The following is a 27,926-nucleotide window of genomic DNA, read 5'->3' as shown; positions in this document are numbered from 1 at the left end:
ATGCAGACGGGCCCTACAGAGACAGGCACATATTTGTTCACAAAAAGCAGATAGGCCCTTTTCAATTGTACGTCTTGGTTTGTTTTGGTTTCGTTTAAGGCTTTTTACGGCATCATCAGCATCGGCAGCCATGTTTGATGTTTGGCTCGAAATTTCAAAGTGATAATTCTCTGCTACTAAAACGAATATTCATATGAAAAAGTATCATCCTATTTGCTCACTCGCAGTGATTGTGATGATACTTTTTCTGCTGCGTTGGTACAGAATTGACAGTTTTTTATCACTTCAAAAACGCGAGGCAAATAATCATTGAAAAGCAAAAAGTCAATGATTCGTTTGAAAGCTAAGTGACGCATCATGACACCTTAAGTTGAGAGTAAAAAGCGAAATAGTTTTTTTTTCAATTTGTTCAGCAAAGCGAGATTCCCATTCTTTGTTGCAGTTTCTTCATACGTTATCATATACAGGGGATAGACAGAATGATCGGGACAGGCAAAATGTTCACTTTCCAAAAAAAGTTTAACTAGCTATAACTTTTCGAAAAGTGTATCAAATATTCTCAAATTTTACTGACAGTAGATCAACTAGTTTTGTATCAGTGGTCCAAATTTGGAAAAGATCGAGCTACTCTTCACGAAGTTATAAAGATTCTTGAAAAAGGTAGTGTTATCGAAAAATCGAAACGTGAATCAGTGAACTTATGAATTTATTTCCAGCGTTGAATCGGCGTACGAAAAAATTCTAAATTCCTACAAAGGATAATTATATTTAGATGAGACTGATGAAAGGGAGTTCATTTTACCTACATTTGGTGATTCACATCTGTCTCATACATGTGGTAATTGCACGATTCACAATTCTATTAGATATCTGCAAAACGAGTGGTGAAATTTAGAATTAAGATTCAATTCAATATGTGTGAGTCACTTACCCTAGCGTCGAATCAACAAAAAATTTCTTCAATTTGACCGATTGTAGAATAACAATTTTGCATGTGACCTATATCGTTAAGTAAATTCATAAAATTTTAGTTTAGATTAAGTCGGACTTTAGCCACTTGCAATTAATTTACCTAATTTAAGCCAAAAATTTAGTTTTTAGTTAAGTTTTAAGAATAAATAGGTATAAACTCAGATTATCAAAACAACTGTGCTCTGTGATCGTTGATTCCTATTCTTCCATCCACTGCTGTCAGATTGTTTCGTCCAACCTTCACATCTAACGATCATTCGGCCGGTGCATGGGTATGTCTATATCGTTCGAGGGGCTCGCGGGTCGACTAGGCGCTACTAACAGGTAGATATATCCGATAGTTAACTTTGAGCTGTTATATCTCCTGATTTAATTAATCTGATGCAATGAAATTTTGACCATTCATGACTTATGTAATGAACTCTGAAAAACTTTAAACTTACCTTCAAATTATTAACACGGAAGAAAATTGTAACGATAAGATTATTTTTTCATTAAAACACATAATTATTTAAAACTTCAACATCGATTTAAAATTTATGATGCTTATTATAAATCATATAAATTCCCTCTATTTGAATATAAATATGTTTGAAGGAAAGTAACAACATAGCCGGAAATAAATTGAAAAAGTAATGGGATGTATATAAAAAATAAACCAATTTACTAAAAATCATAAATGAAATTGCTCTAACTTTTTCTCATGTTAATAATGTCAAATTTTGTCAAACGTTTTTCAGAGCTCAGGGGTAATAAGGAGTGTATAGGAAAGTAGTTGAAAATGTTCAGGATGCTCTATCTCGAAGCTGGGTTGGTCTTTTCATTTGGTTCTTCTATGAAATCTTCACAATATAGTTAAGATTAGAACAGCTTGGAAAAAATTGGAAAATATTTAGTATTATTCAAAATATGGTTAAATGAATACATCTCACAAAATAAAAATCTGCACAAAATGCAATTTTGTTAAGATTTTTCAATATTTCAAAAATCTGTAGCGAATAAAATTTGTACGATAAAAAATCTGGGAAATATTCATGGTTGTTAGCAGTTATGTTCTCATAACATATCATTCAACACCAACTTTCAAAATTCATATTTTTGATAGAAAAATTTCCTATATCTACAAAATGGTCCACTCCAAAAATGTCTATTTTTTTGGTCAAACTTTGAAGTTCTGCTTTTAATGTCTTAAAAGGTTATAAAATTCCAAATTTTGCTCTAACTTACTCGTCCATAAATTAATAAACATACTCTATTTAAAAAAATGCGAATTTTTCATTTTATGTATTTTCTATTTGCGTGAACATGATTTAGAGAAGCATAGAAAAAAGGGGTTCCCCAAAAAATGGCCTTTTTTCATTTTTAAGAATTGCGCTTAAATGCAGTGGAGATTTTTCTTGAAAAAAAAAAATTTGCCTACATCATGTGGATTCTGGAGCTTATTATTTTTGCACAAAAAAGTTAACAATATTCAAACATTATCGAACTTTTTTCGCAATTTCAATTTTTTAGAAGGTGTGCAAAAATTTAAAAACACGTGTTCAGTAATCTATCTTAAAACCCAGTTAAAAGAACATTTTTAGAAAATCATAAAAGCCATTTCTTTTTTTAAGGGTTTATACAGTATCTCCAAAAATAAAATTACTTAAAAGTTATATTAAACTATTTTTGACTCTATTGTAAACATTTTCAACTACTTTACGATACACTCCTTAAATGGTCAAAATTTCATTGTATTCGGTTCATTGAATTCTAAGATCAGTGTTGGTAAAATCACACTCAAAGCAGACTCATAAACCGCTCCTGCGTGAGCAAACTCGCGCGCGATTCTGAATCATTTTCTCACGCGCGAGATTTTCATGCAAAATCTCGCTCTCACGAGTCAAGCGCCGAAATCTCGTTCGCTTGTAAAACAATCCCAAATCAATTTGAACAGCATTCAATGTTATTGTACGCTAGATTTGCTTTGGTTCTATTATATAATCCTAAAAACTTTGATGTAAATAATAAGAACACCAAGAAATGAAGCAATGAGTGAAATGGCGAGTCAACTCATGCTTGATTTTTTCGGTGGTGAGTTTGGCGAGTCAAGAATCGCGCGTGAAACAACTCAACCATGAGATTTGAGAATTTGAGTTTTTACCAACACTGTCCAAGATATAACAGCTCAAAGTTGACTATCGGATAATCATGCCTTTTTCTAGAATTTTTATTACTTCATGCAGAATAGCCCGATCTTTTCTAAATTTTGACCACTGATACACAACTAGTTGATCTACTGACAGTGAGAATATTTGATGCACTTTTTGAAAAGTTCCAGAGCTGAGCGATTCCAAGCAACAGCATCAAAATTAAGGAAAATTTTTAATTCATGATTTTCTATTGAACTGAAACTTTGCACAGTTTTTCAGTTCCATCTAAATCGCCATTTTTCGATATCAAATTTTTATTTAGAGCCACGACTAACTTTTCAAAAGGGTGTATGTGAAAATGGTTCAAAAATATTCAAAAATATGCACAGCAAAAACGGATTGTTCGATTGTTATGAATTTTTCAGCAAAGTTAGATAGCTAAATGGTGATTTCTAAGAAAATATACACTGTGAAAAAAAATCTATTTTATCATTGAAAAACATCATTTTTGTCACAAAAACTCAAATATCTCAAAACCCTATCTTTTTACCAACTTGAATTTTTTAGGGAAAACGGTCCATTGTATTAGCAATCTACCATAAAAATTTGGTGATGGTAAACCAATAAACAAAAAAGTTATAACATTTCAAAAATTTCACAATTTTTACATTTAGTAAAAAAAATTTTTCTGTGTAAATTATTTCGGCCGGGAATCGCGATTTGATGCTGATTTTATTGTTCAGCAAAGTTAGATAACTAAATGGCGATTCCTAAGAAAATATACACTGTGAAAAAAATCTTTTTTAACATTAAAAAATATCATTTTTGTCACAAAAACTCAAATATCTCAAAACCCTATCTTTTTACCAACGTAATTTTTTAGAGAAAACGGTCCATTGTATTAGCAATCTACCATGAAAATAAACAAAAAAGTTATGACAATTCAAACATTTCACAATTTTCACATTTAGTAATAATTTTTGTTAGTGTAAATTATTTCGGCCGGAAATTGAAGTTTGATGCTGATTTTATTGTTAATGGCCTTGCGTGAGTAAAACAAGTTGTTTTTATTATATATTATATATACATATAATATAATATACTATGTACCGTAATGTTCCGATTTTACCACGCCCTCCGCGCATTAGTCGTTTATTCATTAATTTGCTGTTACATTTGAGGACAAGTGTTTTCCCTCTTCTTCAAGATGAATGTTGAAAGCGTGTTTTGCAACGTTAAAAATATTGAAATGGGTATAGATGTTGAAGAATATTACAGGGCATTTTTGAAAAGGGGCGTAATTAAATTGTTTAAACAGATGTCGCTGATGGCAATTTCTCAGTTGTTGTCGTTTTCGAACTTCCTGCGCCCTGCTTTACCGATGATATACAGATGGCTCGTTTGTCAAATTCTAGACGGCAGGACGTGCAAATGCGTAATTTTGTACACAATGTGGACATTTGGGCATAACCAGTCTCTTTCAGTTTATCTATGGTGCTTTCGGTGAGATTTCGTAACTCTTTTGAACATTTTTTTTCATCAAACGGTCTACAAGAGAGCGTTGAGTTGAAGACCTTTGAGAAAGCGACTGTTCATCTTGTTCGTTAGATTATAATAAACAAAATCACTTATTAATTTTAACTTACTTGTTTGGTGTTGGTGGCTGAAGAAAAAAAATACTATACAATTTTTAATATTCATAGCGGTAGTATTTTTTTGTTTTTTTCGTGAGCATTGTCAGGTATGTATACAGACAAACAAACGTAACACTGGCGAAATTTTCATTGACCACGCCTTCAACGATCATTTTGAATCTTGGTTGTGGCTTTCATAACAAGAAGAGCGCCCATCGTTTTTCTTTACGTTTGACGTTTCACACTAGCGCCTTCTGATGACGATATTGCACAACGCAGTGTTTCGTGAAACATTTCCACCAGGTGGTGATAGTGTGAACTGGGCGATGAATTTTCACTAAAATTGTTCTAGGCGTTTCGTCTGTTTGTCTGTGGTATGTACCTCTTATGCATTTGTTGTTGTTGAAGTTACTCGCATTCTTCCGATCATAAAGTCTGTTCTCTAAGAGGGATTTTTTTTGCGGATAAACTAGACGTATACGCGTATAAAAAAACTTTTATTATACAGCTTTTGTCTTAAAAATAAATTCAATTCCATTTTTCTTATAATCAACAGCTTTTCAACACTATCAAGGGATTTTTTCACCAGTCACGTACAGTAAAAAGTATGACAATCTCAATATTTTTGATCACAACACTGGATCGCGTCTAAGTTTCAAATAGATACTATAGTAATTACGAATAATCAAACTAAAGTATCATGAAAACAACTTGTTTAATTCAGGCGGTAGCCTTTACAATAAAATCAGCATCAAAATATAATTCTCGAAATAATTTACACAGAAAAAAATTTTTTTTTTGTTACTAAATGTAAAAATTGTGATATGTTTGAAATGTCATAACTTTTTTGTTTATCAGTTTACCATCACCAAAATTTTATGGTAGATAGCTGATATAATGGGCCATTTCCCCTAAAAAATTGAAGTTGGTAAAAAGATAGGGTTTTGAGATATTTGAGTTTTTGTGACAAATATCATATTTTTTCAAAGTAGAAAAAGAAATTTTTTACAGTGTATATTTTCTAAGGAATCATCATTTAGTTATCTAACTTTGCTGAAAAATTTATAACAATCGAACAATCCGTTTTTGCTGTACAGCTTTTAGAATATTTTAGAACTATTTTCGCATACACCCTTTTGAAAAGTTAGTCGTGAGTGAATATGAAGGTTTAATATCAAAAAATGGCGATTTATATGAAATTGAAAAACTGTGCAAAGTTTCAGATATTTTTGAAATGGTCGCTCAGGATCGACTGACATGACTCCGTGGAATTCCTCAGCTAGTTTAACATTTTGGAAAGTGAAAATATTGCCTATCCCGATCATTTTGTCTATTCCCTATATACTGAGCAAGTTTTTGGAAGTGACACAGCTTAAATCAGTGCGCAGTACGTTGTTCGAAAATACTGTGCATTTTTTTAATGTTATTTGTTATGTTATGTCTATTGAACTGAAAATATGAAATAAAAATTCTTCCTGTTATACTGCCAGATCTTCAAACTCAAAACTAACTGGTTGTTATTTTCAGCTTGACAATGGATTCAGACATCCAATTGTTTATAGTTGGCTGATGACGGAAGCCTAACTGAAATGCAACCCAACTATCAAACGCGGGTCCCGACTGTACCTTAATGCCTACGTATCTGTGAAATGCTATATCTTATTTAGTAGAGAGCCGATTATTATGTTTTTCTAGAATCAAATCACAAGAAAAAAAAACCTCCGAGTTTGAGTCAAAATTGTAATTTAGATGTGGCGTAAAAGCATCAAAGGTGAATTTTCGAATAATAAAACGATGCAATCAGTTTAAATGTCACAACTTTCTCAATTTAAAACCGATTTTACATTTTTTTCCACGAATCACTTTAACATTGATTTTGAATAAGTTGGTAAAATTTTACTTTTTTTTGCAAAATCCTACAAATATGAGTTTTTATAAGATTCATTTCATTTTTTCTTTTTACCCAAAATTTTCAATTTAGATAAATGTGAATTTTAATTTCAGGATTATTTGGAAACTTACTCAAAATCTGACACTACAGTAGAAGATTTTCTCAAAAATGTATTGCCCTTGAATTGCCCAAAAGTTGATTTTTCTATGTTATTCCTATTTAGATTATTATTTTGAGTAAAACTTTCATTATGACACCGAAATTATTCATGAAAACAATAAGGATTTAGCTGAATTTCTCATTCTTCTCGTAAAATATGCGTTCTTGAAAGATATTTAAATAGATATTAACAATATTTTAGGCAATTTAGGTGTGAAAATAATTTGGTCTAGATTCATATTCGGCCAACCAATGAGAGATTTTTGTTGGCAATCCCAAAAAAAAAAAAATAAAAACTACAATAGAGCAGAGTTTTGGCTTATACGATGGATTTGAAATTGATTTTTGTTTTATTTTTAGGTAAAATTGCACACTTCATACATCTCACGTTGAATACCCCGTTAAAGCAGAAGTTTTTACTGGACTTCCTTAAAAACAGAGAAAAACATAACTTATTATCAATAGTTTTACAACTTCAGTATGTTCACTACATGTTTCATTAATTGACAAATGGTAGAACTTTTGATTACACCTAACAGAGAAAAGCAATTTGCCTACGGAGATCAATATTACAAAGATAAAACTCCATCTTAGACGTATTTACATTTACATAACATCAATATTTTTTTTTCGCTAAAATAATCGGATTGATTTTTTTTTTCAAACTCTCTTAAACGCCTAAGGATACCAAAATTCTGAATCAGAATGTTATAGTCGATTCGGGGCGAAATGAACACTGGAATTTACGAATGTTTTTTTTACCTGTATCAACGAGATTTTTAGCCCTAGGCTAGTTCATCTCGGAACCCACGCTTTACTTTTCATCCGAAAGAAAGAACTCACATTTTGCGAGTATGTTGGGAGTGGGATTTGATCCCACGAATGGATATGCACTAGGGTGGCCCACACTTATATGAACAACAAAAAATTCAAAAAATGCCAAGTCTTACCGACTCCCAGAAGCTACGTTCAAAATTTGAGCAAAATCGGTTGAGCCTAGGGGAGGGCTCAAAACGCTAGAAGTTTGTATTGAAAAACTTGGCAAAATGTATGCAGAAATTTTGAGTTTTCGAATTTTGCTGCTAGGTGGAGCTGTAAGCGTTCAATAAATAAACCCTTTGGTATTATTGTAGGTGACTATATGCCAAACAACTTTGTCGAAGACCGCAAAGTGATCCAACGTCTGTGGAAAAAGTTATACCCTAGGCAAAGTGAGGCTAAGTATTGAAATTTTATTATTGATATTATTCCTTTACGTGTACTGGAAAAACAACAATAATGCTTCGCCTCACTTTACCTAGGGTATAACTTTTTTCTCAGACTTCGGATCACGTTGTAGCTTGAGCTTGGGCTTGATTGACCGCCCGTGGATGCTACTCCAGTATCACCAGACCAGCTACACTCACACAAGGAGCCAATGAGATATCTACCGAGGACTTAGCAGGCATTTTCAGTGTATGAGTGTTGATGATCTTCTATTTCTAGGCGACAATGACGCCTGCCACGTCTGATTACAAGCCAATGTGAGGAAGGGAAAGGAAGTGATGATTGCAATATTTCGTATCCACATCAGATCGAATATACCTCTGCGTCTGCACAAATTCATGCGGATGCCGGTGTATTGGTAAGGCATGGTTGGCAATGGGTTCACACATTGGTGCGTGGATGCCAGGAGTAAGGTGATAGATTAGTGTATTTATTACTCTGAAGATATTGCGGCACAGTTCGCTTGATTGCATAACTCGTAGGCGTTATATGATAGATTGGCACTGTGCTAGGAAAGTTTGAAGGAAGTGAAACGGCTTTTACAACCCTGTTCTAGTGATGGCTATGAACTTATGAATATACATGAATTCTATATGTAGAGAAGAAAAAAAGATAAAAAGTTAGGAAGATACAAAGTAGGAGGATATGTACTGGTCAATGATTGAACCCAGGACCTTCTGCATATGTATCAGAAGCGGTAGCCACTGGACCACCAATCCCAAATTTGGTCTTCTGTCATTAAGTAGCCGCTTTTCACGATGCACAATGCACTATTTTAAACGTCTCCGCTAGTTTAATTTGGTTAATGTTCTCAAAACAATAACTTCCGAAGGGCACTAGATGGACGATTGGCGTACCGGTCAAACTAACGCTCATGGTTCCACGATACGGCTACGGAAAAGTTCCGCGATCACGAAATCAAATTCACATTATTATTTCATCATCACTATTAATTACATTAAATTACTATGCCATTAGTGGATGGCGTAAAATTAAGCCATTTCTTCCAAACCGATTTGAAAATTTCACGGAAATGAAAGAAAAACGCGTGACAAAAAAAAACATACAAGAAGCAGCGATCATCTCTCCTGCTTGTTCCCAATAAAGCGCACCAACACAGCTCAGAGTTTCTCGAGCACAAATCTAGAGAACCGTCGAACGAATCTGGCTGAAAATGTAACTCAATGTTTATTGTGCGGAAGCTGATTTTTTTAGGCCATAATATCAAGTTAACCAATAATAGTTTTTAACCCTCTAATACCCAAATTTTTGATTTTGATCTGAATATAATTTTTCGTCATCTAAAATAGATTTAAACATGTTTTGGAATATGATTCTTTTTAATTCTCGATTTTGTGAATTTCAGTTCTTGATTTTTCTAATTTTTATTTTTGAACATCCCCACACTTTTATATTTTTCCTGGAAGCCTATTTGGGATACGGTTTTTTTGAGACGAAAACATTTTGTGATTTTATGATTATTGTTAAAATATATTTATTTCAATTTTTTTTATGGAAAATTTTATTCTCCGTGTAATTTTAAAGAATTCCATTTTAGAGTGTATTCGATTCCCTTAAACCATTAAACTAGGATAAAATGATTGGGGAAAAATTTAAAGTATGTTATTTGTAGCGATTAAATACAACATAATCAATGACTTCTGAAAGGTGACTAAAACATCAATTTTTCAATGATTTTTAAAAAGTGTAAATGCGCTTTGAAAGACAACAAAATCCATTTTGAGATTTATAGAACAGTCCTAAGTATCAGCCAAAAATATAAAAGAATTGATTATCCACGAAACAGAAATTACAAAAATGCTCAAACTATACCCCGTCTAAAGGCGGGGTTGGGCATTAGAGAGTTAATCTGCAAAAAAAACGCAATAATTCTTTTGGTAATAATTGCATATGTAAATCGTTGAATTTTCCCATCTATTCAGATAGTGCTGAATCGAAACACTACCTCCACTATTGATTATACCCTCCCATCCTGTATCACTTTAATCATAAACAGCATAATGCTATGAAAAATGAAAAAAGCATCTAAGCATTGTCGGTGTATTACTATGTATGCAATAATTAACAATTATTTCAAAATAAAAACCGTCGCTCGGACCATAATTCGGACCTTATTTGTTCAAGAAAATTTAGTAATTTAGTGATACAGTCTCCACTAAGTTCTGGTATGGCCCTTAGCAGGCCTTCGTCGATGAAGAAGAATTAGTTGAAATGTTATCTCTAATTACAATGGATTTCTTGTTTCATAATCTTCGCATATTGGATGAATTGTCAGTAGAAGGCTACAATCATTTATTTATTTATTTATTTATTTATTGATTTATTGATTTGCCGTCTTTAGTTAGAAAAACTACACAGACCGATACTTAATCCTATTTTTAAACTCTATTCTACTAATATTAAAATCAAATTCGTCATAAACAGCATTAAATAATTCACAAGACCTGTCCAGAGGATTATTACGTCCATGCCCGGGAATCCATAAAAGGCTAGCAACGCGGAGTTGTCGGTTGGGTGCACGGAAACTGATTCTTTGGAGCAAGCAGCTACAGTCGATGCGGTTGGTCAGCATGTCAAATCATCGTAAATGAACAAAGAAACCTTCTTCATTTTTGTTATTTTCACAGTTTTTCCTTGCTCAAACAGTGAGTGAAAAATGTTCACCGAATTTATAAATGAATAATACATTTTAAAACTATTCCTCCGACAAAAGCTTATTTATTTAATACTGGTGATTTCGAGGAATCAAACCTCCACGATATCATTAAGTTTGTCACAGTGTTTCGCTTCTTAAAAACCGATTGAAATTCCATTATCCCAATTAATCGTCCATAAAATCAACCGACGGTCAACCAATTTCTCAGTTTACAAGCAACCATCCATGTGATTTCATTATGCCTTAATCTCTTGTTGTCACAAGTACAATATGCTTGGGTACGCGTTTAGCTATTCCAGCCTGCAACTATCAACCTGTGAAATTGCAATTATCGCCTTGAATAGAACCGCCGCCACATCGCGCTCCAGTGCACAATCTCAGTCTCGCAAACTATCCAGCAACCACATCTGGAATTCCAACCATGCACTAGACTTTGACCGCAAGGTAACCGAGCCTTAAAGTAGACAACAGCCACAACGATTCGCCTAAATCAGAGCCACTACTGGAATGGAGCCGTCTTTGCCGAACCATCGCAACGCCCCAAACTTCCGCAATTAAGCTGCATTAGGTTCCTAAACCGGTGTCTAATTGCGTTATTAACACCGGGCACTAAATTCCGTACCTAAACCGAGCTCGCATCTTCACTGTTGTACCAAAGACCCGATAGTTTGTATGTACGAGACACATTCCCCGCATTCCCAAGAAGTGACGGTCTACATTTGGGCGCTCCAAACGGGACACCATCTATAATGTACTCATGTAGGGAATCGCGCCACTTGGGCGGTGGCTTCTATATTCGTCTGTTTTCCACTATAACTCAGTCAAATTTGAACCTATTGACACAACTTTTGGAATGTGGTGAGATAGGTATAGTATCTACCCGTGTACAACATTTCAAGTCAATTGATTCAAAATTGACTGAGTTATAGTGGAAAACAGACGAATATAGAAGCCACCGCCCAAGTAGCGCAATACCCTACGTACTTCTGGCACAGTCTACACACTGACTGTCGGTCGTGGCGTTGCATGCATGTCAGGTTCATGCCTTGAGGGCCCGATTCCCCTGACTTGGAGTTTCGTTACCGGTCAGACAGAAGCAAAGGGATGCCGCTAATTGAGAGGGTCCAATGGGACTCCTCGGAAACGACGTGAGCGGGAAAGAAGCCAACCGACACACGTACACAAGTGAGAATGAAATACATAGTCACTCATAAATAATTCCTGTTCCAAAAGCAGCAAGAGTGGATTCTTGGTGCCATGGTTTTTGCCATTCTGCAGGGTGACATAGTTGCCATGTGGGGAGACTGAGGATACAGCCGGAAACGGGAAATACAGCCGCCGGGATAGGATAAATGAATAGGGTGTGCGAGAGGTTCATGATAGTTTAAAGCGCAGAACAAGTAGAACACAAAAAAATACAATAAAATAAAAACTAACGCAAAGCTCTGGGTTGAAATTCCGAAAATGCAGATAAACTTCGATCTTATGCTTTGTGGCCTAAGTGGCCTAAGAAATCTTTGCATCTTCGACAGAATTCCGAGATCTGAAGAAATCCCGTTAGGGATCCCTGAAAGACTTCTGGAGAAATCAAAGAGACAATCCAATATTTCGGGAGAAAGCGCTAAAGGAATCCCGGAAGGAATGCCAAAAAGAACCCTTGGAAGAGTTCCGGGAAAATTCCTGAAGCAATCCTGGATGAAATCCCTGAAGGTATCAGTGTGGAAATACCAGGAAAACTCTCTGAATTCCACAGCCACAACGAAGAAAGTGTAGCAAATCAATCACTCCAACTTCCAAGTGCAGTTTTGGCCGTGATGGATAACGCTCAGGTACCTACTCAAGACTGCATAAAAAAAGTTGGTCGGTTTCGATTTTTTGCCTTTTTTGTTCGTTCTCGCTTCCATCCACTTGTCGAGTGTCTAAAAATAGAATTCCGTCACCAACACAATCAATCCCCGGCTTTGTTAGTGGCAAAAGTGCAGTCGTTTAAAACAATCTGTTATTTTATGTTGAAACTACCAAATCTCTGTTTGTTCTAACAAACTGTCAAAAATTTCGGTAAATGAAAATATTTTTATTATTAAACAATGGAACAGTTCAGTTTAAACTAGAAATCAGTTTGTCGCTATAACAAACTAAAAAATCGGTTGATTTGAACTAGAATGTAATTGTGTTTACTAATTATTTTTCTGCGTGTTAGTTGCAAAAGTGCAGTCGTTTATAACAATCCATTATCTTATGTTAAAACTAACGAATCTCTGTTTGTTCTAACAAAGTGTCAAAAAATTCGATAAATGAAAATATTTGTATTACCAAACAATGCACAATGGTCGGAAAAAGATAAAGTTCGGCCAAAACTCTTTTTATGTGTTTAGTCGAAGTTATAGGTTATTTAGATATGTTATATAGTATTTTTAGTGTTTAAAAAGGGGTATTCAAAAATTACGTAACCTCAATAATTTCAAAAATAGTAAAAATCAGTAAACCCCACATTTTTTGCGTTTTTTGTTAGAAAATCAATTTGAATTAAATTAAATGATCAACTTTTGATTAAATCTAATCAAGTTTGTTCGAAACGTGTGAAAAATGTGGGAAGATAAAATTTATTTCAGACACAAATGGAAAAATAACGTAAAATATGTGAAAAAAACATGACTTTTTTAAATAGCTCTAATTTGAAAAACTGCAAATTTCTGCAAAATATTTAAACGTTTTTATGCAGCCCTAAGCATGATGTTTAAGATGTACTATTTGAAATTGCGGCGACACGTGACGACACGAACCGTTTTTTAACCTTAAAAATTACCAAAAATCGTAAGGTACAATATATAAAAATTTGAAAAGTTTTGTGACATATTAATTTTGTACCATACGTGCATTCAAACAGTCTAACAACAAGCTTTCATATGCTGGATAACATGAAACATATATTCCATTCTCAAAATATTATTATTTTACTTTTATCGAATGGTTCATTTTTCAATTTTATGGCTAAGGCCACTTTGGCGGTGAAAATGTCATTGAAATACAAAAGCTGGTATGCTTTTAATTAAGAATCATAAAACTACAGTATATTAACTTTGTTATAAGGTGAAATAAAGTTTAAAAATATAAATTTCATTTTATGAGAGTTTTGGCCGCCCCTTTGTATGGAGCCCGACCAATATGCAATGGAACAGTTCAGTTTAAACTGGAAATCAGTTTGTAGCTATAGTAAACTGAAAAATTGGTTGGTTTGAACTAGCATTTAGTTGTATTTACAATTTTTTCTCTGCGTGATTAGGGTGGCCCGCATATGTATGAAAAACAAAAAAAGGCGAAAAATGCCAAGTCGTACCTCCTGAATCAGTTGTTTTGGACTCCCAGAGCTATGTTAAAAAAATCCGGAAAGAAAATCTCAACTGAATTCTGGAAGGAATTATGTCCTGTCCAAAAACTACGCAGACTAGAAAGAGAGGAGTGTCAGCCAAAGCCTACGGTCCATACAAATTTCGGAATTTTTGGATGGACAAAGTCTACCAGAGGGAGAGTGAGTTTACGTAGTTTACAGACAGCACCCTAAGGGAAAAAATCCCTAATAAGATCCTCGTAGAAAATCCGGGAAAAAATCTCGGAAAAAACCCCTGAAGAAATCCTGATATTAAACCTAGAAGAATATCGGGAAGACTCAAGGATGGTCTCAAGGATGGCATGCCGGAGGAACCATTGAAAGAATCCCTGGAGGAAACCCTGAAGTTATCCCGGCCAAAGTCTCTGAAAGGAGAAAACGCTCAAGGAATCTTGGTAGGGTTTTTGAACTCATTCCCGGCACAATAGGTAAACAAAATTGTTCATTACCAAAATTCACAACGAAACGACCGTTTTCGTCCACTTCTTCCTTTTGAATCAGATACCTTATTGCTTGAACTTGTTGTTAACAGTGATTGTTGTAAAAATTTTCTGCCGGAATGATGATTTTGAACGAGTTTACTGTACTTAGTCCAGCACCAATTCTCGACACCAGTGCCGAGTTTCCAGCAAAATCAAATGGGAAATCACTTCGGCACCCATCTATGTGCTGACGAAGTGCACCCGTCTACGTGTAAAAGTTGTTTTGAGCACTTGTGCGGCTTCAGAGCGAACGTGTAGCTTTTTGACTATGGATCTCGTTGCAGAAATGTTGCGGGAGATGATTACCTACAAAAGTGCGTTTGGAAAACATGCGGCAAATGATATGGTAGCGAACCACTTGGGCAGCGGCCGGTATTTTGGGCACTTTTCGCTATAACTCAGTCAATTCCAAACCAATTGACTTGAAATTCTGTACATGGCTAGATACTATATGTATCTCATCGCGTTCCAAAAATTGTGTCAATTGGCTGAATTATAGCAAAAAAGTGCCCAAAATAGAACCCCTGCCGAGATGGTTCCACTTCCCTGTTTTGATTTGTTTTGCTGTGAGGTGCCGAGAATTGACGCGGGTGCCCAAATAGTTTGTATCCCTAGAAAACCCATTTGAAATACCGTGAAGCTAGAGACAAATGCCGCATAGTGGTAAAGTCTTTAAAAAATACCGGGAAGAATCCCTAAAAAAACCTGGGAGAAATTCCTGAAATAATCCCTCGAAGAATACTTCAAGGAATCCTGGAAAGAATCTTGAATGCAATGCCAAGAGAAATTCTAGGTAGGATTTTCGGTAGGGATTACGCGACGAACCAGAAAAGTTTCATAATAAATGGATAACATACTCTGTTATCTGATATTTAAAATAATTAACTAAATTAACTAACTCAGGGGCATCCTGATAACAACTTCTATAATTCAATTCATTTGATCTGATTGAAAATTCATTTTGTTATCAGAGAGATATTTTCTCGGTCATTGATAACTAACTTCCGGTATTATTGTCGATGATGAAGCTTCAGAACTTGACAGGTATGGTAAAATAAATGATCAATGTGATAACATACACAGATCGAAAAAAGAGTGTAAAATTCTGTGACATATGATGCACATGATCGGAGCGTGGGATATCGCAGAAGTTTACATTACATATCATGTAAAAGTCATGAAATATCATGTAAACTTCCATTATATATCATGTAATTCAGTATGACTCTGTTTACATGACATATAACACAAACTTACATGATATATCATGTAAACCATCATAACATTAAGTTTACATGACGTGTAAATCTCATTATTTTTATCTGTGTAGGTTTGTTAAATGAGTTCTGGAGCAAGCACAAGCTATCGTTTTGTTATTGGGCTGTTATTCGACTTTGCTCGGGATACTTGCCAAACCTAGGAGTGATTCTATGAAAACTATGGAGAGTAATCGTCGAATATTTTTATGGAGAAGGATGACTAAGAAATCCACAAACACACCAATGCAATCTAGTGCAAAAACTTGTATCTGGGCGCGTTTTGAAACGTGCCTTAGGGCCGATTTCTTCACCTCGGCTTAACCGGTAAGCCAGGCTTACCCATACAGTTAAATCTGGCTTAACACTTAAGCCAGGGTGAAAAAATCGCCCCTTATTCAATTGGAAGCTTCTGCTAAAGACGCCGTCTTGACATCAAATCACAGGGTCAAACTACTAGAAAGAGTAACTTTTTTTACCACAGCGCCTGCTCGAAAGATTTCTTATAGATTTTACCAATCCATTACCGGACTAAGCCTGGCCAGATAAACATGTTTTCACACACACCAAAATTGTAACTATTCCTTGGACTGATATATTGTCAAATCGAAACAACTGCACTAGAACACCATCTGGTGAGAAAATGTCTAACTAAAGATAATTCTAATAGACGGTTGCGCAGCAGCGTTTGCGCCTACTAGTGAGACAGTTTTGATTTAAATTATCCAGCAAAAAATACTGCGAAAGAAATCCAACCAGCCTTCGAAAACACAACCACTGGATTCGCAACTATGGAGTAGGCCTTTCCATCCCAATATTTTGATTGGCATCCTAAAATAAGTAACTGGTCAAAATTTCACCCAAATCCATTGGAATTAAGAGATGCGTCAAATCAATTTTGTGTTTTTCGACTATTTTTGCACTTCACAAAATCATAACTACACTAAAACTTGTCAAAACTTAATTCTATTGGCAGAAATTGAAAGCTATACTTGTTTGCTACAACTTCTCCGAACAACGTGTGCCAATAAAATTGAAGGAAATATGTGTAATTATCACATTTGTAATAATAAAAACCCTAAAAAGTTGATTTTTTATTAGATTTCGTCCTGGAACACCCTAATGAACGTAATAAGTTAGATTTTTTAAAACGGCATGATACTCTCCAATGTTTTTTGATTATTTGCTTTTTTGACACCAATGCAATGCTGTAGGAGTTGAGCAAAAATTACTAAAATTCGTGAAAGCCAAATGTGGCCAAAAAACTAGCTTTTCGGGTGCAATCCAGGGGACTGTTATGGTCTTCTTGTTTTCTTACCCCGCATTAAAATTATGCTGCTGTGTTGAAAGATAGGCTGTCAGCTTGAGCCCTACGCTTGAGCCGCTGTTATGCTGGCTACGAAAACATTGCATTGGTGGGATAGGGATGCCAATTCCTTGGTGCAATCACGCTTTGGCGCGCAAAAAGTGGTATCGCGTCAGCACTGATATGATAGCCAACACCTGTCATCACGCTTGTTTGTTATCACCCGTGGTAGGCAAACTACAAGGAAGCAAAGCTACTACGTTCAGTAGGGGAGATTGGGGAGACTTGACCCCTTTTTCCTAATTTACCTGAAACTTTAAGAAAAAACACAAAACTAGATCCGATTTCCGTACAAAATGACAGGTAAACATCTATTGCAAGTTAATACACAACAGAAGGCCTTTAAATTATTGTTAAAGTTTTCAAAACTGTGTTTTTATGGAGGCATGTCTTATAATGTATTTTCCAAAAATGTGTGACACTTGATCCCCCTTTGAGCACATGGTTTATTTAAAGCGAAAATAATACCAAAGTCTTCCTATTTATTTTCTTTTCGAGTTTTCTTGTATTTTCGATGAATATGGAGTGTTTGGAATTGTAAGATTTCCTTAAATTTTTATGGATATGCCGTATTTTCAAAATGGGGAGACTTGATCCCCCTTTTATTGGTTTGTACTAAAGTTATAATTGTCTGACACATTTTATCGTTGGATAGACTAGAATTCCAAGTAAATAGAGGCTTCTGAATAGAATTTTATTTTTCACATGTATAATGTGAGTGTAATCCTCGAGGGATCAAGTCTCCCCATGTCGCTGTTGTGTATACTAAGCTGAATTAATTAAAATATGTTAAAAACAGCCTTATTTGGATACATAAGTTTGAAAGTATTTTATTTAAACTATGTGCTGTAAAATTTTGACACGATTTGGTTCAATTTTCACAAAGTTATTGAGATTTTTCGGAATCGTCTAAAAGATTTCTGAAGGACTGAAAACAAACCATCAGCCGTTAAAAATAAGGCAATGTACAATCGAAATCACTTGTAGCCAAAACATAGCCGTTTGTCCAGGAGTAGTTTTGAAAAAAATATGCTGGAGAAAAATGTTTTTGATTCCGAGCAAATATGGGGGGAACAAGTCTCCCCAGGGATCAAGTCTCCTCAGTCTTTCCTACAATTTCGCGCCACAGCGTGATTGCCTCCAAAAAGCTAGTTTTTGGCCACATTTAACTTTCCCGAATTTTAATGTTTTTTGCTCAACTCCTACATTGGTGTCAAAGAAGCAAATAACCAAAAAACATGAGAGAATATGATGCCGTTTTAAAATATCAAACTTATTACGTATATTAGGGTTTTCCAGAACGAAATCTATCGAAAAATCAACTTTTTATGGTTTTTCTGTGTAATAATTTAGTTTGAGGTTTCTTTCTGATTATCACGGGTAAAATAACACTTGTGGTTTGATCGACGATCTGGCCAAGAATGCCAGCTCCTGGTTTATTCTCGCAACACGTAGCTTCTTACATGATAGATTTCTTTGTGTTGGTATAGTTCGAGCGCAACAGCATTGCGCGATTCTTACAATAATGGATCTGTCACTTGACAGTACACTACATTCTAATCACAAATGTGATAATTACAAATGTTTTCTTCAATTTTATTGGCACACGTTGTTCGGAGAAGTCGTAGCAAACAAGTATAGCTTTCAATTTCTGCCAAAAGAATTAAGCTTTGACAAGTTTTAGTGTAGTTATGATTTTTTGATGTTCAAAAATTGTCGAAAAACATTAAAATTGATTTGATGCACCTCTTAATTTTAATGGATTTAGCTGAAATTTTGACCAGTTACTTCTTTCAGGATGCCAATCAAAATATGGGGGTGGACTTGAGAATCAAAGAACATTTTTGAAAAAGTGGACAGGCCTACTATGGAGGTTGATGAGCCGGGAAACACTGTTTCTTACTACGGAGTTTGTTACGAGCGTATGAGTGAAAAAGAAGCAAAAAATGTTTCCTCCTTCACTTTCACGGAAAGCAAAAAACAAAATCATTATTTTCAAAGTCCCCAATTCACAATGGTTTTTTTTTTCATTTTCACGGTCTCCCTAGAAGTGAATGAAAAAAAAATCATAAATAACTCATCATACATAACTCGTCTCATTTAATTCTTACAGCTTTGATGTCTTCGGCAAAGTTGCGTATTTTATTGACACATACAACTTTGCAGAACATTGTATGGGTTTCAAAATTCAACAAATGAATGTTCTACCTAAAAAACGTGATTTTGGGGTTAACTTTCAAACACAAGCTACTATCTCCATTGGTGGAAAAAATACAACATTGACGTCTTCAGGAAAGTGGTTTGAAATCAAAAATGCTACAACTTTGCCAAAGACGTCAACCCTCTATCTCAACAATTAAAAAAAATATATCTCACTTTTATGAGGATTGGTCCGAAAACTCTAACTGTCAAAAGATGGCGCTGGTCATTCCCGTTAACTTTCCCGAAGACACCATTTCTCTATTACCTCAATCTAACGAGCTATTAATTAAGAGCGTAAAAATGGGAAAATAAACCATTCGACAGATGGACCAACAACAATTATGAAGCCTTGACATCCTGAGATTGAATTTCGTTTTCAATTTGAGTAACACGGCACATTTTATGTTATGTGTCGCATGATATTAATTTGTGATGTTTATGTGCATTTGTAGTGTTCTATCACTTGACACTGAACGTGGACGCGTTGGATTTGTAGGGTTCCTTTATTATTTTTTTTGTAATTGCGCCCAAGTTGGGGCACGATACGAAAACTAAGAAGGTTCAATCATACTTCCATTGTATTTTATGTTACATTAGCGCCCAACATGGGTCCTATGAAATTCATTCATCGATTCACGAAAAAAAAATTAAAAGAAAACCGATTGTTGGAGTTCTATTGAAGTGCGCTACGTTTATAAATATTTGTGAACATTTTGTTGGTTTGCGTTGTAGAGAGTAAAAGCACTTGTCTTCGCCCCCTCTATACAAATTCCATTTTTTATGTATGAAGTGTCGAAATTTGGGGAGAGGGCGAAGTCTAGTGCTTTAAACATATTAACATTTGATTTGTTAATATGTCCTTGATCGATAATTAACGTTTGGCCATTCTAGGCAAAGATTAAGTTTAAGACATGCAAACCGTGTCCGTTCCCGAGGTATTTTCGATGCAGGAGGAAAAGGCCAACAAGGTTGAACAGATAAAAGTTTGAAATAGTCAAATAGTAAATTTTTTGAGACGTAATGTCTGAACAACAATCAGTGCAGTGGAAGAAAAAAAAAGCGATCAAATAAACGGATGGAAAAAATAAAATGTTTATGTGACAAGGTTGGTATTTGAAGGTTGGGAAGCAAACGCTGAAAACGGAATAAGGTCAAAATGATAGAAAGAAGTGTTGAATCACCAAAACCCTTCGACAAAACGTGACACGATGTTTCTGTAGAATCATACTGGCTCTTCGACTGCTGAATCAAAAATTTCAATTCAAAACTAAAAACTAAAGCAAATGCAGAATCAACCTTCCCGTTATCCTGGTTTCAGACACCCTATCCAAGGGATTTCAAGCTTGCCACAAGGATTAAACTATACACCCCACATGTGAGTGTGTATGTGTTCTGTGTATGCTGGTGTGCTATTGCCTGCACGTCGCCTGACGATGATTATCACTGACGCCATAATTGCTAGTGCAATAATAAATTAACAGCCTCTAGACCATAATTTTATACTACATAAGCCACCTCTAATCTCCTTGGTTTGCTTCTGTGGTACAATGTCACTCCCTTCGCCTCCACCTCCTCCGAAACTAGTCGTTGTTGGGGCTTGGCCATGGGCTTGAATTGGGACCTGCAAGAGATACGACCGTTCGTTCCTCGAAAGCCTATACACACCGTTTGAACCGATGCGATGCGAAGCTTTAGAGAACTATCCCTTCCGCCTCCGGTCCCTACTAGGACCATCTAAGGAAGGAAATCTCTCCGGTTTGCAGCCTGCCAAGTCATAATAAATTCAGCAACCACACCATATCAGACACACCAACACACACACAAGGACGTAGGAGGCGCACCGCATCCACCACGGACCACGGATGGATCCTGGAGAATTCTGCTTCCGGTTGCGGGCGGGCGGCTTTTCAAGATTCAAATCTGGTTTTAATTCGATTGCCTCCGGGCGGTAATTGTTGATAATTGAGAATGATTTCCGAAATTGGATTACCCGGCAATTAGTAGCCACTTAATTGGATATCATATTTCATTATCTGGCTTTTGGGTTCGGTTTTTGGGGGCAGGCTACGCCACCACGCGTCAGTCACTCCACCAGCTCTCTCGGACTTCGGTTCGGTGTGTCTTGGTTTGGTTGTGGTGCATCACCTGCCCAGGTAGAATGCGTTTGATTTACGGTGTGTGCAGTGGCATAGCCTCCGCTGCAGCAGGTGCGAGAGACTGAATGAGTAGTGAGTGCGATGGGTCATTATTTCGCAGCCTACTATAGTATACGGTGTGACGGATGGGTCCCAACGGCGACTGCAGTGCTGATGCTGATGGTTTTTGCTACACTCAAGAGATTGGCTTACGTAGTTGTGTCGATGTAGCATCCGAGGCAGACGGTTTTCGATGTAAGATTCATGGAGGATTGTCGCGACAACCATTGATGGTGTCCTGCTGAGTTCATAGTCCATGATATCGATATTGTAGTTTTCGTAAAAGTGGCACAATGAAGAAAATTTACCGGCTTTTCGGGCCCGTATGAAGTTGATAACCAATATTAACTTCTTTTCCCGATCAGCCTTGATAGCAGTGTAGTGTCGGTAGCGATTGATTCAACTGGCTAAGAATAGCACTACAGATCGCCTGTTCCAGTGGTAGGAGTCCACTTCTCAGGTGACCCTAAATTCAAGGTGTTATGCAGCTTTACGCTTACCGTGCCTAGCAATGAATGTTTAGGGGATTCTTATAAAAAGCTAATCGCAGACGGAGCCTGTGGAGTACCAGGGCACGCTCCACAATATTTGCCCTTACTGCGCTAACCGGAGCAATAGCGCGGTGGACCTTGTGTTTCTCCGAGCTTTCTCAGCTGTCCTTCTTAAATCTCATACTTGAGGCTGAATAAGGGTGGGATTATGAAGATGTTATTAATGTGGAGCGGACCTGGTGTGATGGTTAGAACACTTGACTATAACGCCGAGGACCTGGGATCGAATCCCACTCCCGACAAACTCGCAAAATGTGAGTTCTTCCTTCGTAGGGGTAGTAAAGCGTGGGTCCCTATATGGTCATAAGCGTAAGTAGGTCATAGCTCTAGGGGGAGCCAAGGCCATGTCGATATGGATTTTTTATAATAAAAAGATACTTTTCGTCTGAATTGCGTGAATTTTTTCTGAAATTGATTATTCTGGAGGGGGCCAGACTCCCCTGGCCACCCCTATTTACGCCAATGTATATGGTTTCGCATTATGCGTTTTACATAGTGTATTCTGTGTATCCTCGCCTTTGGCGCACTCAAATCGATACCGATCTGGCTTAATTGTTGCTGTTCTATTTTTGTGCTGTGATTGTTAAGAGTTTTATCTTGCCTAGTTTGGGTAGTGGCTACGGTTAGGATAGCTCAGATAATTCTTCAGCACAAAAGAACAGCAACGATCAATCTTTGTAGACTTATGCAAAATGGTACAGCCCAAGTGGCGTTAGTCTAAGAACCTTACTTTCGTAAGGGAAATTTCTATCTACTGCTACTATGCTACTTTCAGTAAAAATGAAATGGAAAACTCACGTGCTTGTCAACAACGCAATCGTTGCTACACTCATCTCTGAACTACCAGTTTGATGGAGTACTTAAGTAGTACAGATCTTGGATTATTTAACATAGGCAACCGCCCAACCTTCATGGTACCTGGCAGAGAGGAAGTGTTAGACATAACGCTTTGCTCTAGCAGAATTAGTCACGAGCTAGCCAATTGGCATGTGTCAGATGAAGAATCTTTATCTGACCATCGCTACATCTTGTTTGAACATGTGAATGTTACTTCGCAAACTTTGCGTTTCAGGAACCCCCGGTCATCCAACTGGGAGCTCTATACCGATTTGGTTGCAGCCAAATTTCATGGATACTCACCATCCATTGACACTCCAAGTGATTTAGATGACGCCGTTGATACTACAACGGCCTTCATCATGGAAGCTTTTGAAGAAGCTTGCCCTCTGCAGTCTGTGAGGAGCACAAGAGTAATCCCTTGGTGGAACTCAGGAAATAATGTAGAAAGAATTGAAACAGACGACGTTCTGCTGGATCGAAGGCTTTCAGGTTGGCTCGCAAGGTCTACCAGAAAGCTCTTCGGTCTGCTGAACGATCCGACTGGAAAAACCTTTGTACAATGTCTGAGTGAAGTCAACCGACTGAACAAAATCCTTGCAAAATCTAAGGATTTTCAAGTAAATGAACTTCGTTTACCAAATGGTGATTTCACTTCCTCTGGTGAGGAAGTTTTGGAATGTTTTTTCAGTACACACTTCCCCGGTGAGCCTGATGTCTTTTCTTGTAGTTATGATTCTTTAGCTTCGGCTCAGCGTATCATAACTCTTGAATCGATTGAATGGGGACTAAATAGCTTTGTTCCTTTCAAATCTCCTGGGGCAGATGGAATTTATCCTATTTTGCTTCAGAAGGAATTTGATCATTCCAAATATGTTTCGAAACAACTACTTGTTTGCAGTTTTGCTACAGTGTATATTCCCAAATCCTGGCGGAATATTACTGTAAATTTTATTCCGAAAGTGGGTCGTGCGTCGTATGAAGAAGCAAAGAGCTTCAGACCTATCAGTTTGACCTCTTTTCTTCTGAAATGCTTAGAACGCATAGTCGATCATCACATCCGTGATGTTCATCTGGCCAATGTGCCTCTTCATGTGAACCAACATGCTTACCAATCTGGTAAGTCCACTGTGACTTTTACACTTTTACCACAGCTTTTACACAAAGTTGTATACGATATCGAGAAGCCGTTCACTCAAAAGCAATCCTGCTTAGGTGTTTTCTTCGATATCGAGGGTGCCTTTGACAACGTGCCTTTCGATGCCATATTGGAAGCCGCACGGGGTCAGGGTATATCTCCAATGGTTTCCAATTGGATTCATCAAATGCTCAAAAACCGACATCTCTTCTCGACATTACGTCAAGCGGTGATTAGGAAATTGAGTGTTTGTAAAAGCCCCCAAGGGGGAGTCTTATCACCACTTTTGTGGAATCTCGTAGCAGATACACTATTGAGGCAACTCAATAATAGCGGTTTTCCTACTTATGGTTTTGCCGACGACTACCTAACATTGTTAGTCGGTATGTGCATCAGCACCATTTTTGATCTGATGCAAAACGCTCTTCAGGTAGTTGATGGTTGGTGTCACCAATATGGCCTTTCGGTAAATCCGAGTAAAACATCTGTTGTTCTTTTCACGGAAAAAACGAAACCGTAAGGGTGTTCGACCTTTGCGTCTCTTTGATTCTGAATCAATGTGATTGAACAGCTGTGTAGTGTCGGTAGCGATTGTCTCAATTGGCTAAGAATAACACTACGGACCGCCTGTTCCGGTGGTAAGAATCCACCAACAGGTGACCCCTAATTCATGGTGTGATGCGGCTTTATGCTTACCGTGCCTAGGAATGAATGGCTAGGGGGGTCTAATAAAAACCTAACCGCTAACGGAGCCTGTGGAGTACCAGGGCGCCCTCCACAGTATGTAGCCCTTACTGCGCTAACCGGAGCAATGGTGCAGTGGACCTTGTGTTTCTCCGAGACAATCAGCTGCCCTTCTTTAGTCTCACTTGAGGCTAAATAAGGGCGGGATTATGAAGATGTTGTTAATTAGTTTAAATTTTCACCTATATGGTTTCGCATTATGCGATTTACACAGTGTATTCTGTGTATCCTCGCCTTTGGCGTTTTCCAATCGATACCGATTTGGTTTTATTGTTGCTGTTCTTTGTTGTGCTGTTGTTGCGAAGAGTTTAATCTTACCTAGTTTGAGTAGTGGCTACGGTTAAGATAGCTCAGATCAATCTTCAGCATAAAAGAACAGCAACGATCAATCTTTGCAGACTTATGCAAAATGGTACAGCCCAAGTGGCCTTGGTACAAGAACCTTACTTTCGTAAGGGAAATTTCTATCTAGGAAACCTTGTGAACCCGGTGTTTGCCACTTTCAGTAAACATGAAATGGCAAACTCGCGTGTCATGCCTCGAGCCTGTGTGCTTGTCAACAACACAATAGTTGCTACACTCATCTCTGAACTAACCACCAGAGATGTATGTGCTATCACAATTGATGTATCTGTTGGAAACCTCAACAGGAAATACGTCTATTGTTCTGTGTATTTACCGCATGATGAACCATCCCCTACGGATGCTTTCAAACAAGTCATTGCATACTGCACTTCAAAAGGCCTTCCGCTAATTGTTGGCAGTGATGCTAATGCTCACCATATCATCTGGGGCAGCTCAGACATTAACTTGAGAGGCTCCAGTTTGATGGAGTACTTAAGTAGTACAGATCTTGCATTACTTAACATAGGCAACCGCCCAACCTTCATGGTATCTGCTAGAGAGGAAGTGTTAGATATAACGCTTAGCTCTAGCAGAATTAGTCACGAGCTGACCAATTGGCATGTGTCAGATGAAGAATCTTTATCTGACCATCGCTACATCTTTTTTGAACATTTAAATGTTACTTCGCAAACATTGCGTTTCAGGAATCCTCGGTCAACAAACTGGGATCTTTATACTGATTTGGTTGCAGCCAAATTTCATGGATATTCACCATCCATTGACACTCCAAGTGATTTAGATGATGCCGTTGATACTACAACGACCTTCATCATGGAAGCTTTTGAAGAAGCATGCCCTCTACGGTCTGTGAAGATCACAAGAGGAACCCCTTGGTGGAACTCTGATCTGGCGAAACTCAGGAAACAATGTAGAAAGAGTTGGAACAGACGACGTTCGGCTGGTTCGGAGGCTTTCAGGTCGGCTCGCAAGGCCTACAGGAAAGCTCTCCGGTCTGCTGAACGATGCGGCTGGAAAAACCTTTGTACAAATGTTTCCAGCTTGAGTGAAGTCAGTCGGTTAAACAAAATCCTTGCGAAATCTAAGGATTTCCGAGTGAACGAGCTTCGTTTGCCAAATGGCGATCTGACTTCCTCTGATGAGGAAGTTCTGGAATGCTTATTCAGCACACACTTCCCTGGATGTGTAGATATTACATCTTCGGATGATCCTGATGTCTTTTCTTGTAGTTATGATTCTTTAGCTTCGGCTCGGAGTATTGTAACTATAGAATCGATTGAGTGGGCTCTTAATAGCTTTGCTCCTTTCAAATCTCCTGGGGCAGATGGGATTTAACCTATTTTGCTTCAGAAGGGATTTGATTATTTCAAACATGTTTTGAAAAAACTACTTGTTTGCAGTTTTGCTACAGGGTATATTCCCAAATCCTGGAGGGATATTACTGTAAAGCTTATTCCGAAAGTGGGTCGTGCGTCGTATGAAGAAGCAAAGAGTTTCAGACCTATCAGTTTGACCTCTTTTCTTCTGAAATGCTTAGAACGCATTGTGGATCATCACATCCGTGATGTTCATCTGGCCAACGTGCCTCTTCATGTGAACCAACATGCCTACCAATCTGGTAAGTCCACTGTGACTCTTTTACACAAGGTTGTTTACGATATCGAGAAAGCATTCGCTCAAAAGCAATCTTGTTTGGGTGTTTTCTTAGATATCGAGGGTGCCTTTGACAACGTGCCTTTCGATGCCATATTGGAAGCCGCACGGGGTCAGGGTATATCTCCAATGGTTTCCAATTGGATTCATCAAATGCTCAAAAACCGACATCTCTTCTCGACATTACGTCAAGCGGTGATTAGGAAATTGAGTGTTTGTAGAAGCCCCCAAGGGGGAGTCTTATCACCACTTTTGTGGAATCTCGTAGCAGATACACTATTGAGGCAACTCAATAATAGCGGTTTTCCTACTTATGGTTTTGCCGACGACTACCTAACATTGTTAGTCGGTATGTGCATCAGCACCATTTTCGATCTGATGCAAAACGCTCTTCAGGTAGTTGATGGTTGGTGTCACCAATATGGCCTTTCGGTAAATCCGAGTAAAACATCTGTTGTTCTTTTCACGGAAAAAACGAAACCGTAAGGGTGTTCGACCTTTGCGTCTCTTTGATTCTGAATCAATGTGATTGAACAGGTAAAGTACGTTGGAGTAATTCTTGATTCCAAGCTTACCTGGACACCTCATGTTGAGTTCAGAACCAAAAAAGCTTGTATGGCCTTCGGGCAATGCCGGCGAACCTTTGGAACAACTTGGGGTCCGAAACCCAAGTATATCAAATGGATTTACACAACTGTTGTTCGTCCAATATTGGCCTATGGATGTCTTGTGTGATGGCAAAAGGGCGAAGTAAGAATGGTCCAATCAAAATTAGGCCATCTCCAATGGATGTGTTTAATGGCGATGTCTGGAGCGTTCTCTTCAACTCCCATGGCAGCGCTCGAAGTTCTCTTTGACGTTGTCCTACCACACATTCACCTTAAACAAGAAGCACTTTCTTGCACTTTCCGCTTATGGGTACTTGAGGAAACTCCTGTAAACCGCAGATCAACACACACCTCGTTGTTTCCACTTTTGGTGAATTGGGACAAGGTTGTCCTTGCTCCAAGTAATCTAGCT

At 37.3% G+C, this 27,926-nt stretch overlaps 1 protein-coding gene across 1 annotated transcript in view; it reads left to right on the top strand.

Moving 5' to 3' along the window:
- LOC115266894 (paired mesoderm homeobox protein 2B-like) overlaps positions 1-27,926 on the top strand; it is a 209,540-nt gene that overhangs the window by 2,377 nt on the left and 179,237 nt on the right. The window lies entirely within an intron of this gene.

The sequence above is a fragment of the Aedes albopictus genome, chromosome 3 (genome assembly GCF_035046485.1).
Source record: "Aedes albopictus strain Foshan chromosome 3, AalbF5, whole genome shotgun sequence".
NCBI lineage: Eukaryota > Metazoa > Arthropoda > Insecta > Diptera > Culicidae > Aedes > Aedes albopictus.
Note: the sequence above shows the minus strand (reverse complement) of the source record. Positions and strands in the feature narration are given on the sequence as shown.